At 40.0% G+C, this 19,297-nt stretch overlaps 1 protein-coding gene and 2 pseudogenes across 2 annotated transcripts in view; 1 reads left to right on the top strand and 2 right to left on the bottom strand.

Annotated features, from left to right (window-relative positions):
* GALNTL6 (polypeptide N-acetylgalactosaminyltransferase like 6) overlaps window positions 1-19,297 on the top strand; it is a 1,335,131-nt gene that overhangs the window by 924,210 nt on the left and 391,624 nt on the right. The gene's annotated exons all lie outside the window — the stretch shown is intronic.
* On the bottom strand, window positions 3,892-4,584 carry LOC139438691 (ethanolamine-phosphate cytidylyltransferase pseudogene; annotated as a pseudogene).
* LOC139438642 (DDB1- and CUL4-associated factor 4 pseudogene) lies at window positions 7,295-18,640 on the bottom strand (annotated as a pseudogene).

Below are 19,297 nucleotides of genomic sequence, written 5' to 3'. Positions count from 1 at the left end.
ATGAGTTTGAGAATTGACTTTTCTATTTCTGCAAAAAAGCTGCTGGATATTTGAACATGGAACATTTTGCCATTTATTTAGATCTTCTTTAATTTCTTGCAACAGTGTTTTACGGCTTTTAGTGTACAAGTCTTTCACCTTCTTCATTAAATTGATTCCTTTCAGATGCTATTGTAAATGGACTTTTCTTATTGTCTATTTCAGATTGTTCATTGCTGATGTACAGAAACTCAACTGATTTTTTCATGTTAATCTCATACCATGCAATTTTGCTAAGTTCACTTATTACCTCTGTTTTATTGTGAATTCTTTGTGTTTTCTATATGAAAAGTTCATGTCATCTGCTAATAGAGATCGTTTTACTTCTTTTCCAATTTGGATACATTTTATTTCTTTATATTCCCTAATTGCTCTGGCTAGATATTTCTAAACATTGTTGATTAGCAATGGTAAAAACAGAATCCTGGTCTTGTTCCTGATCTTAGGGGGAAAATTGTCAGATTTTCACCATTAAGTAATTTTTAACTATGGGTTTTTCATAAGAGTCCTTTTTCATGTTGAGGAAGCACCCTTCTATTTCTATTTCTCCAAGTGTTTTTATCAAAAAAAAGTTTGTTAGATTTGTCAAATACCTGTTCCATGTCAATTGTGGTGATTGGGTATTTTTTTTTCCTTTATTCTATTAATGTGGCAATTTATTTCCTAATGGTGACTTACTCTTGCATTCCTGGGACAAATCTGACTTGTTCATGGTTTATGATGCTCTTATATACTATAGAATTTGGTTTGCAAGTTTTTGTTGGGGATATCTGCATCTGTATTCCCAAGGGAAATTGGTTAGTAATCCTTTTTCCTTATATGTCCCTTACTGGTTTTGGTATTTAGTGTAATTCTGGTCTTGTAAAATGAGGTAGGAAATATTACTTCATCTTCAATTTTTGGGAAGAGTTTGATAAAGATTGGAATTAATTGTTTTTGAATATTTGTTAGAATTTGATAGGGAAGCCTTTTGGTCCTGGGCTTTCCTTTATTGGGAGGTTTTTGAAAACTGATTCTGTCTCTATTTGTTGTAGGTCTGTGGAGATCTATTTCTTCTGAGTCAGTTTAGGTAAATTTAGTCTTTCTAGGAATTTGTTCATTTTATGTAGGTTATCTGATTTCTTGGAATATGATATTTTATAGCATTCTCTTATACTACACCTTTGTTTTTTTTTGCAATATCAGTAGTAATGATCCCACTTCCATTTCTGATTTTAATAATTCTCAAGTTTTTTTTTTCTTTGTCAGTCTAGCTAAAGGTTTGTCAATTTTATTGATCTTTTCAAAGACCCAACTTTTGATTTCATTGAGTTGCTCAGTTGTGTTTCTATTGTCTATTTCATTTATCTCTACTCTAAGCTTTAGTATTTACTTCCTTCTGCTAATGGTAAGTTTGGATTGCTCTTATTTTTCTGGTTCCTAAAGGTGTGAAATTAGATTATTGATTTCAGATCTTTCTTCTTTCTTAATGTAGGCATTTACAGCTATAAATTTCCTTCTTAGCACTACTTTCAATGTATCCCATAAATTTTGATATGCTTTCATTTTAATTCAACTCTAAGAATTTCCTGATTTTTCTTGTGATTTCTTCTTTGTCCATTTGTTGCTTAAGAATGTGTTGTTTCATTTCCACATATTTGTGGATTTTGTAATCTTCCTTCTTTTACTGATTTCTAGCTTCATTCCATTATAATCAGAGAAGATGCTTTATATGATTTCAATATTTTAGAATTTATTGATAATTAGTTTTTGATCTAACATGTGGTCTAAGCTGTAAAATGATAAATATGCAGTGAGAAAAATATGTGTATTGTGTTCTTTGGGGGAGTACTCTGTACATGTCTGTTTAATGTACTTGGCTTATACTTTTGTTCAATTTTTCTGTTTCTCTATTGATCTGTCTGGGTATTCCATCCCTTATTGAAAGTGGTATATTAACGTTTCCAGCTACAGTATTACTGTAGAGCAGTCTATTCCTCCCTTCAATTCCGCCAGTCTGTGCTTTCACGTATTTCGGAGCTCTGTGTTTAGTTGCATAAACATTTATAAGTGTCATATCTTCTTGATGGGATTAACATTTTTATTAATATACAGTGTCCTTCTCTGTCTCTTTTAAAAGTTTTTTACTTAAAGTCTATTTTGTCTGATATTAGTATAGCCACCCATTTTTTTTTTTTTGGTTATTATTTTCACAAATTATTTCTTCCATGCTTTAACTTTCAACCTATTTGTATTTGGAGTCTAAGATTAGTCCCTTGTAAAATCTATATATATATTTTTTTGGCCATGCTTTTTTATCCAAGTTCTGCCAATCTTTGCTGTTTGGTTGGAGACTTTAATCCATTTATATTCAAATTAATTACTGATATGGCAGGACTTACTTCTGCCATTTTGCCATTTGCTTTTTGTGAGACTTATATCTTTATGGTCCCTCATTTCCTTGCTGCCTTTTTTAATGTACAGTTGATCTTTTTAGGGAAACATCTTGATGCCATTCTCATTGCTTTTACAGTATGTATTTTTTTTAATATTTTCTGTACGACTACCATGGGGTTTACATTTAACATCTTAAATCTATAGCAATCTATTTTGAATTGGTACCAAAATAACTTCAATGTATACATATTCTCTGCTCCTATATCCCTCCATTTCCTTCTTTATGTTACCTATGTCAAATATCGTATCTTTATATTTTGTGCACCCAATAGCATAGAATTATGGTAATATTTATGCACTTCTATTTTATATCATGCATGAAATAAAAAGTAGAGTTACAAACCAAGAGAAACGGTAATACTAGCATTTATTATAATTTTGTCAGAAGCTATAAAATTGTGAGGTACAAAGTATAAACCATAATGCAAACTAGAGACCATGGTAGCAATGCTTCAAAATGTGTTTAATTGTAATAAGTGTACCATAGTAATGAAGGGCGTTGTTAATGGGGAATAGTTCAGGAAGGGGAGGGAGTGGGGTATATGGGAATCCTTTATATTTTCAACATAATATTTATGTAATCTAAAGTTTCTTTAAAAATAAAGAAAAAATGCAAAAAAAAAAAAAAAACCCAGAAACTGACATTTATGTATGTCCATGTAGTTAAGTTTATCATGTACCTTCATCTCTTCATATGGCTTCCAGTTACTTCTTGGCATCTTTTCCTTTCCTTTGAGAGGACTCTCTTTAGACTTTATTATAGGACAGACCTAACAGTAATAAACTCCTTCAGCTTTATTTATGTCATAATGTCCTGATTTCTCCTTCATTTTTTAAGGACAGTTTTTTCTTCTCCCCCAGGCTTTATTCAGTGCCCCCTCCTCCAAGAGATTGCCATTAGCTAGGGAGGTACAACCCAGAGAAAAGAAGATCCTAGAGAGCACAACAGGGCTGGTGGGCAGCAGGGAGCCACCTCCTGGAGCCAGGTCCTGGGACACTCAGACCATCCCCAAGGCAGAGGATGCCAAGTGAGGGTGGGGGAGGAAAGCACCAGCATCACTGCTCCCCTGTCATCATGTAAGCTGAAGTCTTCTCCCACCCCCACCCCCACATCGGAGCTGTCCCAGGAACAAAGGGGAGCGGGCCTGGCTGCCCTACTTTACAATACAGGCACCCTGTCCTGCTGCCAGCTTGGCCAGGCTCCTGCATTGGTCACCATCTCTGTGCAGCTCAGCAGGGAAGGGCAGGCAGCCTGCTGTTAGATGACTTCTTGCAGGCAGGGGTGGACAGTAGAGTCTCTGCATGCCACCCTTTCAGAGGCTCTTGGGCTTCGTGAACTGTGGCAACTTCTAGGCCATAGGAAGTAAAGTAGGTGGGGCCACTGCTGGGCTCTCAGTGACCTCATCTGGGTAGAAGTCAGTTCACCCCCTCCTGCTGGCCGCCCCCCTGCCTCCTCAACACTTCCAGAAAAGCCAGCTCCTTGGCTTCTTCCTTCTAGTTCAGGGCCATGTGCTCTAACCCTGTTCTTGACAATTCTCTGGATGATGAGGTCTGTGGTGTGGTCACTGCCACTGTATGTATGACAGAAGATGCCCCTTCTCTTGGGCTCCTGGTAGGGAGTGGAGCCTTCCTTGTCAGGCACAATTTTCATCTTTCCATGACAAACCAAGTCCACCTTGAAATGGTCCAGGAGCTCTGCTGTAATGACATACAGGGCCCCAGACACCACTTACAACATGTACCAGCAGGCCAGCATGCCCAGGGTCCACTCATGCAGGTTCATGATGGAGTGGTTCTTCCCCTTGTAGCAGGTGACCTCAAAATGCAGGTCTGTGATGATGTAGGGTCTCTCTACTAGCCTGTGTTCCTTCTCCAAGAAACCCACCTGCCCATTGTAGAACAGGTCAAAGGTGCCAGCTATGTAAATGACAGTCTCCCCAGGCTGGGGCTCTTCCCCAGAGGTAAACTGGAAGGTTTTCTGGGATGTCTACAGGAACTGGGACACATCCATCCAGGGGTTCTGCTCCACCACCACCCCAGGCACTTGTCAAAGCTGTCTGCAGATTCCTGGTAATCTAAATATGTCCATCCACTGCTTTCTGCCTCCATAGTTTCTAATGAGAAATAATCTCTTAATTGTATTGATGATCCCGTTGAACATGATGGGCCAGTTGTTTCTTGCAGCTTTTACGGTTCTTTATCTTTAGCCTATGAAAATTTGACTATAATGTTTCTCTGTATAGATATCCTATTTGGAATTCATTGAGCTTCATGGATGTAAATATTCTTGTTTTCAAATTTTCTCCAGCAGTTCCTTATGCTCCTTTCTATTTTTAGTCTCCATCTGGGATTTCCATAATACACATGTTAGTATGCTTCTTGGTGTCCCAAGATTCCTTAGGCTTTGCTCACTCTTTTTCTTTTCTCCTTCTGCTCCTTAGCCTGAATAATTTCAGGTGTCCTAACTTCAACTTCACTGATCCTTTCTTCTGCCTATTAAAATCTGCTATTGAATCCTTCAGTTTATTTTAAATTTCAGTATTGTATTTTCATCTACAAATTTGCCATTTAGTTCCTTTTAAATTTTTAATTCCTCCTTTTGTCCATGTATCATTTTCCTGATTTCCTTTAGTTCTTTGTTCATGTTTTCCTTTAGCTCATTAAAGTTGGCTTATGTCTTTGATTGTGACTCCAACAGCCAGGTTGCCTCCAGGATAATTTCTGTTCCTTTGAGTGGTCCATCTTCTCCTGTTTCTTTGTATGCCTTGTAATTTTGGGTTGATGTCTGGAAACTTGATTATTTTGATATGTTAGCTCTGGAAATGATATTCTCCCTTGTCCCCAGGGTTTGCTGTTTTTCTATTTATTGTTAAAAGCTGTAGTGTACATAGGTTCTGTGTTAATGGTCTCCTTCAGTGTTTACCCCAATTTATAATCTCAAAGGTCAATCTGCTGTCAACAGTCAAATTCTTCTCTGGTATTTTTGAGCATGTGTCCCGCCCTGGGCTTATGAAGTATCTTTCAAAAGTTCTCAGGTCTTTTCAAATTCTTTTGGGTTTCCTAGTATTCTCTCAAAAAAAATCTCTCTTCCTGGGCCCTGGGTGCTAATTTTTACTTCTCAAATGCAATGTTTCCTGCTTAGCAGTATGGTTTCCTCTGTTCTGTGACACTTCTCCACACTGCTTCCCCACTCTGCTTCTCCACCATGTACAATTTTTTGGTTAGATAAAACTAATGATCACCCTGAGTGACTTTTTCGGGGAGCAGGTTTGAGCAGACATACAAACACATTAAATGGGATTCACACTATGAACATGGATCATCACACTAGGACAAAGAAGTACCATCATGGGAGCATAGGCCACTATTAGTGGTGTGCCAGGTGTAGAGAGGGAAAGAAGCCAGGGCAAGTCAAAGCATCCTACAGCTTTCCTACCATATTTTAAGTTTCCTTTTTTCTAATGCCTTAGCTATTTTTAACCCTTGAGCACCTACCGAAATTCAGGGAAAATTGATTCTATCCATTATGACTTGAGCAGGGAGGGTTATTGCCCATAGCATCTTACTCTACCATCATCCTGTTGCCACTCTATACTTTTTGAGGATCAAGATTGTGCATTATTCTCTATATATCCACAGCAGCACCTGACACCTTGTTTTTAACCACACAGTACAGAGAAAATTATCTAAAGATGAATAACCATCCTAGTATTGTGGTAAACCAGTTAGATGTATGTTTTAGGGTGTTGAGGTTTTTTTTTCTTTATTTGAGAAGCTGTAGATTTATAGAACAATCATACATAAAACACAATATTTTTACATACCACCATATCATTAACACCTTGCAATGGTTTGAAACATGTTATAATTGATGATAGCACACTTTTATAATTATATTAACTCTAGTCCATGATGTAACTTAGGGGGCACTGTGTACTATAGTTCCATTGATTATTTTTTAAATTTTATTTGTCATTCTAGTTTTATTATTTGGTAGAAAGAAAGGTTCTTTCAGCACTTTGTAAGAACATTTCACAAACTGCTTCCTCTAGATTACAAAAAGTCAAAGCTAATTTTCTTTGCTGGGGCTCTTAAATCTCCTATTCAAGCCACCATAATAGAAATAGGAGTGGTTAAACCTAATAGTTTCAAAGATGCCTCAAAAGGCATGAGAAGGTCTGTCTGTTTAAAATGTTTAAAACCTGCTAGCATTTAAATGCTTATGAATGATGCTGTAAAAAAGAGTCCCCAGGATCTGCTATTGATATTGAGTAAGATTTATTCAAAAAGGATGAATTCTAAACCCCATCCTTTAAAATCTTCTCTGTAGTGACTCAGATAAAGACTTTCCCCTTCTCACTGTATCCAGTTGGTTTACTCAAATTCAGATGCAAGTCTTCTGGAACCCAGACACTGGCTAGCCTAACACAGCCTCATCCAGTCTCATCATCAAGTTTCTTGAAAGGGCTTTACCCGAAATAAGAGACAACTAATTTCATTATTTTCATTTTCACCAATCTCCCGTACTTGGGGAAAAAGTATTCTGGTTTAAAAAAAAAAAAAAAGCAAACAAAACAATTGGGGTGTGGGAAAGCTCTAAGGAATTCAATAAGAAAGAGAAATGGGCATCGTTCATGAAAAGGACTTTTGAGCTTTCTGAGCCCACAAGGTAACTAAGATAAGTCTAAAATAACTTTACTGAAGCATTACCATATAAACACTTCCACCTTTAGCCCAGCAGCAGGATGGATGGGATCTATGTGCCGTGAGCATCCATTTAAAATGCCCTTGTTAGAGGAGAGCAATTTATCCCCTGAAATCAAATCCACATTCCTCCAAGCTGCACACCAGAGAATTTGTTAGAGGAGAAATAGCAGAAGTCCCATCGGACTGCCATGAGTAGCCCTGGCACTCCCTGGAAGCCCCTGAGCCTACAGGAGAATCCCACACTGGGGATATCTACTTTGGAGGTAGGGAATAAGGAGGGCATTGTTCTCAGCAGGTGCGCATGTAGAGGCTCCTCATCCTCATGTAGCAGCCCTGCCCCACTGCCACAAGGATTCCTTCTTCCTGGTGCTCATGCCAGGGCAGGTAGGCTTACTCATTCCCATAGCCCTCACACTGCCTAACACACTTAGTGGCCTTCAGGTCCCAGAGCTTGATCTTTCCAAACATGTCTGACACCATCAGGGATTGCTCTTGTTCGGGTCACAATGGAGTCATGGACCGGGAAGTTAGTCATCCAGCCCTTGCCCTGATATTGAGAGCAGAGATCAATAGCAAAGATCTCCCCCCAACTATAGCCATTGTATAGAACAGGGTTCACAATAGTGAAGTGAGGGGCCAAGACATCAATGTTGGTCCCAAATGACTACTGGTGTCCTGTCATGACGTTGGTCACCAAGACCTGCCAAGACAAGCTTGTGCGGATGAAGTTCTTGCCTGGCTATTCAGGGCCCAGGCACAGGACCAGGCACCAGAGGCTGCAGAGCATGCCAGGCCAGTCTCCTGCTGGAATCCTACTGTACCACTGGCAGCAGAGTGCACTGTCTGGATTCTCTGTGATTCCCAGGAGGCCCAGCAGAATGTGGGAATCCAAGTGATTCAGCGAGGTCCAGAAAACAGAATTCATCTTCCACTTGGGGAAGGAGGGGTTTTCATGCATTTTCACGGTGAGTGCCAGGTCTGCAGATTGCCCAGGTGGATGATGCTGTACTTGGAGCCTCCAACATTAATGTCATTCACTGTGAAGAGCCAAGTCCCCGTTGGTATCGGTCAGAATGAGATTAAATCGGTGGCTTGCCAAAGTGGAGGGGTGGAGCTCTGAATCTGGAACTTTTTCTTCTGCAGGCAGCTCCCTCGGAGCTCATGGGTTAGGCAGCAGTAATTGGTGTCCTTGGAAAAACCCATCTGCTTTTTATGTAGCAAGAAAGATGTATTAAATCCCATCCTAGCTATTTTCTCTTCCTGCTTGTCCTACTCTAGCAGCTGTAGTCTTTTGCTCTCCATCTGCTTCTGCCCGAAGCTCTCCTTTGTGAGAGCATTGCAGTTGTTCTGTCTAGTGAAAGTAACATTTCTTTTCAAGGTCAAAGTAATACCCTGGTAGATCTGGCAAGGAAGAATTTCTGGCTCTGCTGGAGGAGGTTGACAGGGACTTATCATCACCATCAGAATCCCGTAGGGTTTGCGGTATCCCTGGGCTATACCTCTCATTAGAGCCACCTTGTCTGAACCAAGGGTTCTGCTGGTAACGCCGTCTCCCAAATCCCCTCCTACTCCGTGGTTGCTTGTATCCATTTCTGCTCCAGATGAGAGGATCCCTTCTTTGTGTGTTGTATTTGACAACATCAGCTGATATGTGTTAAGGAAATACACACACACACACACACACATCCATACTAGATGTTTATATCCTTAGTGTTTATCATCATCATTAAATAATTTCCACTGTAAATGTTTTCAGAATTAACCTCAAAAAATTAAAATTCTTCAGTTTGGTTGGCTTTATTCAGTATAAAAGGAAAAGATCAATACAGATGATTCAATAAAATAAACACAAATTTTTAAAAAGAGAAGCTCAGATTGCTTAATCTCTAATCTGGTTTGTACTGTAGATCAGTGACTGTATAATGTAAGTACAATTATGTTTAATTTTCAGGTAGAAGCACTAGTTTTCAACAAAACCATTATCATCTTGCAAAAAAAACAATTCTATAAAATACATTTTTACTATAGTTTTATTTCTTGTGCTGAAATCAACCCTAACCAATTCAGGAATCAATTCCATGATGTCTTAGCAGCTCTATTCAGTTTTTCCTCTAGATACCATTTACTGCAGTATTTTTTTCTTATTTGGTCAAATTTTACTGCAATAAAAATGTATCTACAAATATTGAATTAGATGATAATTTCCCTTATAGAGTCTCTAGTGTCATTCATTTTGAACTTTAAAAATTCCTTGAGCAGTCTGGCAATGAAGTATTCTGAACGGCATACTGAACTTCCTGCGAATGTGAGCTGTCGTGGCTCTCACTCTGCTGGTCAACCAGCCATGTTACCTCCTTTAGGAAAACAAGCAAACCTTTCAAACAAGTTTCTGGAAGAAGGTAGGGAAGAAAAGTCACAATATTTTTCCCTTCTTTGACAAAAACTGGTGAAGCAAAAGTCACTTTTAAATACTGGTAACGACAACACTTATCAAATACCTTATAGTATTAACCACATAATCCTCATAATGACTCATTAGAGAAGATATTATAATTACACCCATTTTATGGATGAAGAAAATGAGATATTGAGAGGTTAAACAGTTTGCCCAAATAACACAGTTCACAGTAAGGGGATGATTTTGAATTTAGACAGTCTGAGTTTAAGAGCCTGTGTATGTAACACTAGGCTAATCAATGTAATTCTATAATGAATATATTTAAGGTCATAGATTTTTATAGTATTTGATTTTATTTATGTTTAGGAATTTGAAGGAAATAATGTATTTATTCTTTTAATACTATCAGAAATAAATTGCCTTCCATTAGCCTCAAAAATCCTTAAATAGTTAGAACTGCCCTGGTAGGTTTCACTGTTGGTGGCGGTGGTGGTGGGATGGGGTATATGTGTGTGAATATATGTGTGTCTTAAACACAATGGTTTTTTAACAGCCATATGTCTAATTTATACTTACTAATTAATTGATCATCTTTATAGCCATCAAATCCAAACACCTTTCATACTTCAAGTTATTCTCATCAGAGTATTAAGAATAAGCATTTAGGAAAGCAGACGTGGCTTTACTGATAGAGTGTCCGTCTACCATATAGGAGGTCCAGGGTTCAAACCCAGGGCCTCCTGGCCCATGTGGTAAGTTGGCCCATATGCAGTGCTGCTGGGCACAAGGAATGCCATGCCCAAGGAATGCCATGCCCTGCAGGGGTGTCCCCTGTGTAGGGGAGCTCCACGCACAAGGAGTACGCCCTGCAAGGAGAGTCACCCAAGGCAAAAAAAAGCACAGCCCACCCAGGAGTGGTGCCACACACACAGAGAAGTGATGCAGCAAGATGATGCAACAAAAAAAGAGACACAGATTCCCAGTGCCTCTGAGAATACAAGTGGACACAGAAGAACACACAGCAAGTGGACACAAGAGAGCAGACAATGGCGGTGGTGGTGGGGGGTGGGTAAGGAGAAAGGGAGAGAAATAAATAAAATAAATCTTTAAAGAATAAGCATTTATTTAATGCCTGGTATCCACCAGACACTGTAATAAGCTCTTTGCGCAATCCTTAATCCTTACCATTGGCCCTTTGATTAAGCATTTCTATTATCCCCATCTTCCAGATGCTACTAAGGGTAGGTAAGTCCAACTTTACACAGCTCATAATGAGCAGGGCTGACTCTATGAAACCCAATTTGTTGGGAAGCGGATGTGACTAAAGCAATCGCACTCTTTCCTACCTCATGAGAGGTCTCTGGTTCCCAGTGCTTCCTAAAGAAGATAATGAGCTGGCATGATGGGCAGGTGCAGCAAGATGATACAACAAGAGACACAAGAAGAAAAGCACAATGAGAGGCACAACAAAGCAGGGAGCAGAAGTGGCTCAAGTGATTAGGCGCCTTCTTCCCATATCAGAGGTCCCAGGTTCAGTTCCTGGTGCTTCCTAAAGTAACAAGGAAGATGAACAGATATAGCAAGTGCAAACAAAAAGGGTGAGGGGAGAAATAAATAAAATACATTTTTTTTAAAAACCCAGAAACCTGATTTGTTTACTCCCGAGTACATAAACAACTGTCAATTTTTCCTCTGTTTGAATGAAGAGTTGGCTTCAAAAGTAATATCCCAAAAACACGTGTCAAATCTTCTGTGCTATAATTTTGGTGCTACATTTCCTTAGAAACAAGTGTGATCCCTATAACATAGTATTTTGGCAATCCCCTGTTTTTCTATTTGTTTTCTGAACATTTTGTTATCACCAAAAAATCTTGGTTAAATGTATTACTATCTACATTTTTCTCATGTTAGTTAGAGAATTTGGTTTCACAATTTATCTTGTATAATCCATTACCCGGCTTTCATTAAAGGGAGTGATGGAGGAAGAAGTAAAGCAGACTGTAACCTTTGCTGGTATGGCTATGGTTTGTTAGCCATTAGTCAAAAGCAATGTAAAATGCCACACATAATCGTAAAATATATCATGGAGCTAGTGCCATTTCAATGAGGTTTTTACTTCATGGAATCTGAGTAAACAATAACCACAGCAATGAAGATATTGAAATGAATGTGCTCTGCAGAGAGCAGAGGAGCTTCTCAGGCAAACCTCCCTCCATATAACTCACCAACTTCCTAAGCATTGCTCTGCGCCCAAGTATTCCGTGAAAGGGCATTCTGTCTAAAAGAAAAGCAGGTATCTTTCTGCTTTATTTAACTGCTTAGGGGCCACTAAAGGGACCAATTAACTACTAATTTTCTTAAACAAGAGCTCTCTAAAGGTCAACCCGAGGACTCCTTAAAATTTCAATTTAAGATGGTATCCAGCTTATGTTACTACCAAGTTTTCCTTGAATGCCAATTACTCACCAAAAAAAGGGAAAAAAGACATCTTTGCAGATTGACCTGGGCAAGGGCTCTTTGGGGTTTAGCCGTACAATGGGCTGCATAAATATAGCTCCAGGCCAAAGCACAGGAGCCTCTGGGATCCTTTCTGTGCTGGAGTTTTTCTTTGGCCTCTTCACGGCCCTAGAGATTCCCCTGTTGCCAAGGTTACAGACGTCCCCTCTTCCCTTGGTCCAGAGCACTGTGCTGTAGGTCCTATAGCCAGCAGGCCCTTTTCCTAGGCAGCAAGACCTGACTGCTGACCCACGCCGTTCTGCAGAAGAGCTCGGTGAGCCCCCTTCTACGTGCAGCTAGTCCCAGGCCACCTCCAGGCAGACTGCACCAGACGTGCACGCTGCCAGCAAGTGCAGGAGAGCCACGCTGCTTCCTCTGGAACCGGCACCAGGGATCCACCTGGGGAGGGGCCCAGCTCTGCTGCAAGCAGGTACGAGGTAGGAGCGGGTCAGCCTGGGTGCCGTAAGAGCCTCCCACTTGTAAGGTTTCTTTCTTGATTCAGCACTCACCCTGTTACTGCAGCCCTTTAGCTATTTTCTGGAAACCTGAGAGATGTTTCGTCCAGTTCTTGCTAGTTATTCAAAGTTGAATGAGATTGGGCCTTAAAAGTTCACTTTAAGTCTAGCAAAGAACATATACGTGAGGCACACAGATATTTTGCCTTTTGAGAACTTGAGCAGATATGCTTTATACAGTGTGGTGAGAGGAAAAATGTATTTGGTGCACGTGAATCACTTGTAAGAGTAGGTATATCCATGATACAATACTACCGTGTTAAACGAGAAGATCGTTATTTGTTTCTCCATCTGGTTCTGCTATGAGTACAGGGTAGAGAATGGTTTTAAATCTTATTATGTGAAATAATTACAATAGTCTCCTTTCATTAAAGAAGAGGTGGAGGAAGAGGAGGAGGAAGAAAGAAAGAAATTGTAACCCTTGGTGATTTAATTGTGGATGTTAGGCAGAAATGCACGCTGCCAGGCCGCTGAGTTCTGCTAGTGCTAACAGTCCTTCTCTTTTCACTTCATCAAGTTTTATGATACTTTGTCAAAACACACACACAAAACTTACTCTTCTAATATCTGGCACCTCTGTGATGGAGCCATCCATGCCTAGAGATAGTAATTATGCAGTGGCCTGCAGATAATCCATCATGGCAGGTTTTGTTTGTGGCTCCTAATAATTAATGATAATTCCACAAACAAAGCATAAAAGAAATTCATCTTCTAAAGGTCATGAAAGGGTTGAAGCATGAAGTAAAATAAGCCCATACTGTTAGCTATTTTTTAACCAGTCAGTCTTTGTAAGTTGTTTGGTTTGTTGTTTTGTTTTGTTTTTCCTTTTGAAAGCCAAAGTAGAAATGTTCACACCTTAATAGAGGCATTGTCTGAAATATAATCTCCTAGTTTCTTTAAGATTAGAATAGAATTTAAAGTAAATGAACAAGCAAACAAACAAAAATTTAAGCCACTTAGTCTGTCTCTGGAGCGAAAGAAGATGAACTCACCTCTGGCACCCAACCCTCATTTCACTCAAAAACATGGCCACAGCTCTACAAAAAAAATTAACCAGGATTTGGGGGTGTGGACCAAGAGCAAAAGTGGTAAACCAAAAGAGTTAGAGAAAGGGAGAGCTACCACATGGTCAGAGTAGAGCCAGTGGGGAAATTAGTATCCCTTGGAAATGAGGTGGAGAGTAAGAGAGTAACAGGGAATTCAGATATGTGAACTGTGATGTAAATATGTGTGCCGCTATATAAATCCACTCCATTTCCATTCTTCAATATCTGCTACAACCAGAAATACCTTGATGGGCATCAGGGAAAGGGGTTGCATTTCAAATCTGAATCAGTAAGGAACACAGAAAGGGAATAGCCTGTCTAGCTGAGAAAGGGCATGATCAATGCAATGCATGTCTCATGATGATGGAGGAGATTGTTGTTATGGGGGGAGGAGTGGAGTGAGGGGGGTGGGGGGTATATGGGGGGAGGAGTGGGGGGAGGGGGAGTGGGGGGTATATGGGGACCTCATATTTTTTTAAAGTAATTTTAAAAAAATAAAGACAAAAAAAAAAAAAGATAGCAGCAGTAACAGTGGTTCACGATACAACTGTAGCTTCCATGAGTAACAACAGGAAATGTCCTCCCAAGAATCCCCAATGAAATTGGGAGGGATGCCCAGCTCCCTACCATCACTCTGATGCGTGTTTGAACCAAAATGCCTTTAAATCTAAAAGGATGGTGAGACTCTTGCTAAACATAGGGTTTTAGAATATAGGTGACAGATGACTGTTTCTTTTGTTGTATAGATAAATGTTTTAAAGCACTGAGAAACATTATGTTGGTAAGGACAGGAATACTGTTGCTTGCACAGCCTATAAGGGCCCTGGAATGCAGCAAATGTGGCTTCTAGTCCTGGTAGCCTTGGCTACAATAGACATGTTGGTCACAAATAATTTAATCTCTCTCTACTTCAGTTTTTCATTTTTATAAAGAAAAGAGAAATCATATTAAAAGAGTTGATGTGACCAATGAACTTCAGTATTTAACATGAGAAGTCTTGGCAAAGTATAAACTATTGAACAAATAAGAAAAAATAATAATGATGACTAATATTTATTGAGTGCTATTTTGTACCTGACTTAATGGTAAACTATTTGCATTAGTTCATTTAATCATATCTCATCCCATGCACAAATCCTGTGAGATAGACACTAAAATAGTCTCATTTTACAAGTGGAAGACTAAGGCCAAAATTTCATAGAGAAGAGTTGGGCTTGTTGGATACTGTGCTGTCTTTTCGATGTGTCAGCTTGATCAAGCTACATTCCCCAGAGATTCATACATTGATCTAAGACGTTGCTGTGAAGATATTTTTAGATGTGATTAAAATCCGTAATGCATTGACTTTAAGTATGGACGATTATCCCAGATAATCTGGGTGGGCCTGATTCTATGGCAGGTGTTAATAGGAGCTAAGGCTTCCCTGAAGAAGGAAGAGTTCTGCCTGTGGACAGCAGCTTCATCTCATGCCAGAGTTCCAACCTGCTTTTCCTGACAGCCTGCCTCCAGAGTTCAGTCTTGCTTAGCCAGCCCCCTTAATCACATATGCCAATTCGTTGTAATACATTTCTTAATATATTTCCTTTACTGTTACTTCTTCTCTGGTTAAACCATGAAGCTGTGAAGCCATGTAGCCATTCCATCTCCAGACACTTGAACCTCAGCCTTCTTTTTCTTCCTTCCCTTCAGTGTATTTAGAAGTGAGTGATCATATATTGCATTTTAGAAAGGGAAACACAAGCATGATAGACTCAACCAATTTACGAAGTTGGTTTAAACCTAAAACAAATGAAACCATAATACTGGAGAATTATAAAATCCATCAGTTTCTCCAGCTTCATAACCAGTGCTCTATAGGGTCAACACTCCTCCCACCCTCAGTGTCATATGACCGTAAGGCCCACTCACTCATATTCTAGATTTTTATCCTGGACAATAGCTTCATTTAGATTAGGGAACGGAAACGTAAGAAGATGCAGGCATCTGTTTCATTTCCCTCAAGAGGCAAAAGGCATCTACTTTCCTGCCCTTACAGGATCATTAGCATTTCTCTTCACAGCTGTCACCTGAGGTATATACCCCAAGGAAGTAAAACGCTGAGCTAGAGGGAAATCTTTGTCCTCATCGAGAGTTTGGATTGCCCTTGTCCTTCTTTTCAAAGGCTTTGCTCCAGCTGACTGGCCTTTTCAGTTCTGGCAAACAGTGACTGAGCTAAAGCAGCTGCTTCTCATTCATGTATTAAAAGCTGAGCATCTGTACCTTGCAAAGTCATGTGAAGGAAACAGACGGGACCCAAAGTTCCTGGTCTATTAATGGCCCCACTTATCCATAAGGACATACTTTGCTCAAGTATATCATCAGAACTCCTAATTATAACGCTATAAATTATAAAAGAAAATTAAAAGGAGCTATAGAGGAAGGAAGAAATATGAATATTACTTAAAATGAGAAGATAATTAAGTTATTCACTTCCCTCTGAGCCAGCTCTTACTGTTTAAAATAAGTCCTAATAACAGTGTTAAATGAACTCACATCACAAATGAATATTCAACTGACCTACTTTGGAGAAGATTCCATGACCAGTTTATTAAGGTAGTTATTATTTCATTCTGAAGAATCTGAAAGGTTAGTCGACTAACCACACTGGTATAACCAGATGAACTCCAGGAATATAGAAGTTGAGAACCCTGCTGCTTTCACAGAGCAATTACTGCTTTCACCAAATATTCTTAGCTGACATTGTGACATTTTAGTGCCCAAGTCACAACAGGAACAATTCTTAGGGTGTATGCAAACATATATTCAACATGTAGGTAAGGATCAATAGAGTACTCATAACCAAGTTGCCTTCCAAAGAGCACATACTGATTTCACGGCCACTAACTGCCAAGCTCCAGCAGAGTCCCAGGACTTCTGGGACTTACCCAGAAATATGAGCAATCCCTAGAGATCTAGGGATTCAACAACTCATTAAGCTAGCCAATATTTTTTAGCATCTCTCATCCCAAGGAGGCAATGGTGAGCAACAGCAGAGTGGTCCCTGATGTCATAGAGCCCAGAAGTGGGAGGAAGAGGCAGATGTTATTCAAATAACCATGCAAATAAAGGTCTAATTACAGCTGAGAGAAGTACCATTAAGAATGGATGCCCAGTTACTGGAAAGAGTAGAACAGTCGGGAATCTGGCTACTCAGAGTGTGGTCTACAGACCAGAGCATCGGCATTACCTGGGGACTTGTTAGAAATGCAGGCACTCAGGCTGCTCCCCAGACCTGCAGTTTAATAAGTCCCCAGGTGATGTATATTCACATTATAAGTTGAGAAACAACTGGTTAAGGGATAAAGAAAGTTTCACTGTAGATACAACATTTCACCTGAGAGCTGAAAGGAAGGGGAAAACACTCAAGTCAGCGGGAACACTATTCATTCCTAGGTGGCAGTCATTATTGCCAACTGGCACACAGTAGGATTGCCCTTCATTGTTCCCAGAAGTTGGATCTCGCCAAGTCACTTGCTCTAGCCAGTGAAATATGAGCAGGATGGACCTTTGCCATTCCGGGGTGGAGTTTCTAAGAACCATTGTGTAATTTACCATTCTTTATTCTCTCTGTCAGGGTGTTTGGCAGTATATAGGTGGTGGCTGCTCATTGCTCAGGGAAGCTGGAACAAAGCCCTCAACATATAGCTTGAATGAGCATAAACCTTGTTGCACTAAGCCCCTGAGATGTGGTGATTTGCTTCTGCCTAACCGATAGTGTGTCACCCGTTGATTTATTCAACTAATATTTTTTGAGTGCCTACAAGGTGCCCAGCAAAGATGAAGGCTTGAGATTTAGAGGTGAAATTAGTCAGACAAGGCCCTCTAGATCTTATATTTGTCTGGGGAATGAAAACCAATGAGCAACTAAAAAATAAAACTATCTCAGATGGCAATATGTGCTATAAAGAGAGCAAAATGGACTTGTGAAACTTAAAAGGGGGGATATGATAGGGTTATTTCATATGAAGTGAACAGGGGCAACTTCTTTCTCCCAGATACTAATCTGTGCCACCAGCCACTTGAACACATGAGAAAAGAGGTTGTTGCGCAAGGGAAAGGAAATGTAGTGTCGTTAAGGCAGCGACAAGATGAGCGGAATAACAGAATCACAGTCTCTGTGAAGCCCAGCAACAAACAAGAATAAGGTGGAACGAGACAGGAGAGGTTGGAGATAAGATCCCTGGGTCTTCAGGTCTGGTTTAGAGGTCTGTGTTTTATTCTAATCTAAGTGCCTTGAGAGTATGTGATTTGAATTATTAATTCATGTTCTTAGAACCACTCTGGGTATTGTGTTCTACAGTATCATTTTCAGCATCAGTTGAAGTCATGTAATGATGATGAGAAAGAGAGCACACAGGAAAACTAAAAGAAGGCCAGTGTAACTGAAGTAACCTCAAAGTGCAGAGAAAGGCAATCCTACCCCAAGCCTAGAAGCATGGAGAATTGGAAATAGTCAGTGAATAGTATTAAAGAGTAACATAGTCACTCTTCTATTCCCCAAATATTTTCCCCAAGGGAAACAACCCACAGGTCCCATCCAGCCAGAGGATCAGCCTCTGTGCTCCACATCTCTAGGTAATACACCCACCAGAGAACACACGGTAGTTTCCATATCAGGTTTAGATGTGGAATCCCGCTAAGCAATTACTGCGAGGGCTCGCTACCTTGATTCTCATGCCCCTGCGGGAGGACTTCCTTAGTGCACTGTTTTCCAAGACCTTTGGCTCCGTCCTCTAAGACATTGTTCCTTTGCTGTTACCCTCCTTGGCCTCAATCTGAAGTGCACCTTGAAGACCATACCCGCTGCCTGCCCGTCCACAAGTGTTTACTTTAAAGTCTCAATCATGGTCCTTCTCAGTCCCAGTTGGTGGGTCTTTGGATGATACAAATCTCTCAGCAACCTAGTCAACTTTTCAAACAACCAAATTTCTTTTGACAAACTTCTTCCAGTTACTCCTTCTCATGCCCAGGTATCTGTCCTTTTCTCTCTGGTCATAATTTGGGGGTGTTGAACTATTCAGCTTATGTGGGAGAACCACTCCCTGGATCATTTTTTTCCTGAGCAATTTAGTCCAAGGATATGGGTCCCACACCTTAACTGGATTATTGCTCTCAGTCAAGGCTTTTACCAAGGGCTGTGACAGCCATATCTTTGACTTCAAACTGCTGCAAGAGTGAGGCTCAATTGACCTTTGTAGCTAAAAGACACAGACAATTTTATCATTTAAAAGCTGGAATTCCACCCTGCAAGTCCCCAAATGTTAGACACTCTCTATTCTCTTTCTTCCTCACAAAGTGGCCAATTCCTTTCTGAGATCATTTCTGTCTTATTAGCACATTGTCAAATGCACCCAACAGTATCAAAATGCAATTACTAATGTGTTTTAGAAACTATTTCCCTAGAGCAGGAGTCAGCACACACTGGCAATCTGTGGGCCAAATCCAAACTGTAGACTGTTTTTGTAATGCAGGGAGCTAAAAATGGCTTTTACATTCTTAAAGGGTGATAGGGAAAAAGAAGAAGAAGAATATGAAACAAAAAAATCACGTGGCTAGCCAAGCCTAAAATATCTACCATCTGGCTCTTTTCAGAAAAAATTTGCCAGCCCTTGCCATAGCAG

Source organism: Dasypus novemcinctus, chromosome 1 (genome assembly GCF_030445035.2).
Source record: "Dasypus novemcinctus isolate mDasNov1 chromosome 1, mDasNov1.1.hap2, whole genome shotgun sequence".
Classification (NCBI taxonomy): Eukaryota; Metazoa; Chordata; class Mammalia; order Cingulata; family Dasypodidae; genus Dasypus; species Dasypus novemcinctus.
The sequence above is the reverse complement of the archived record's forward strand: the minus strand, read 5'-3'. Positions and strand labels throughout refer to the sequence as shown.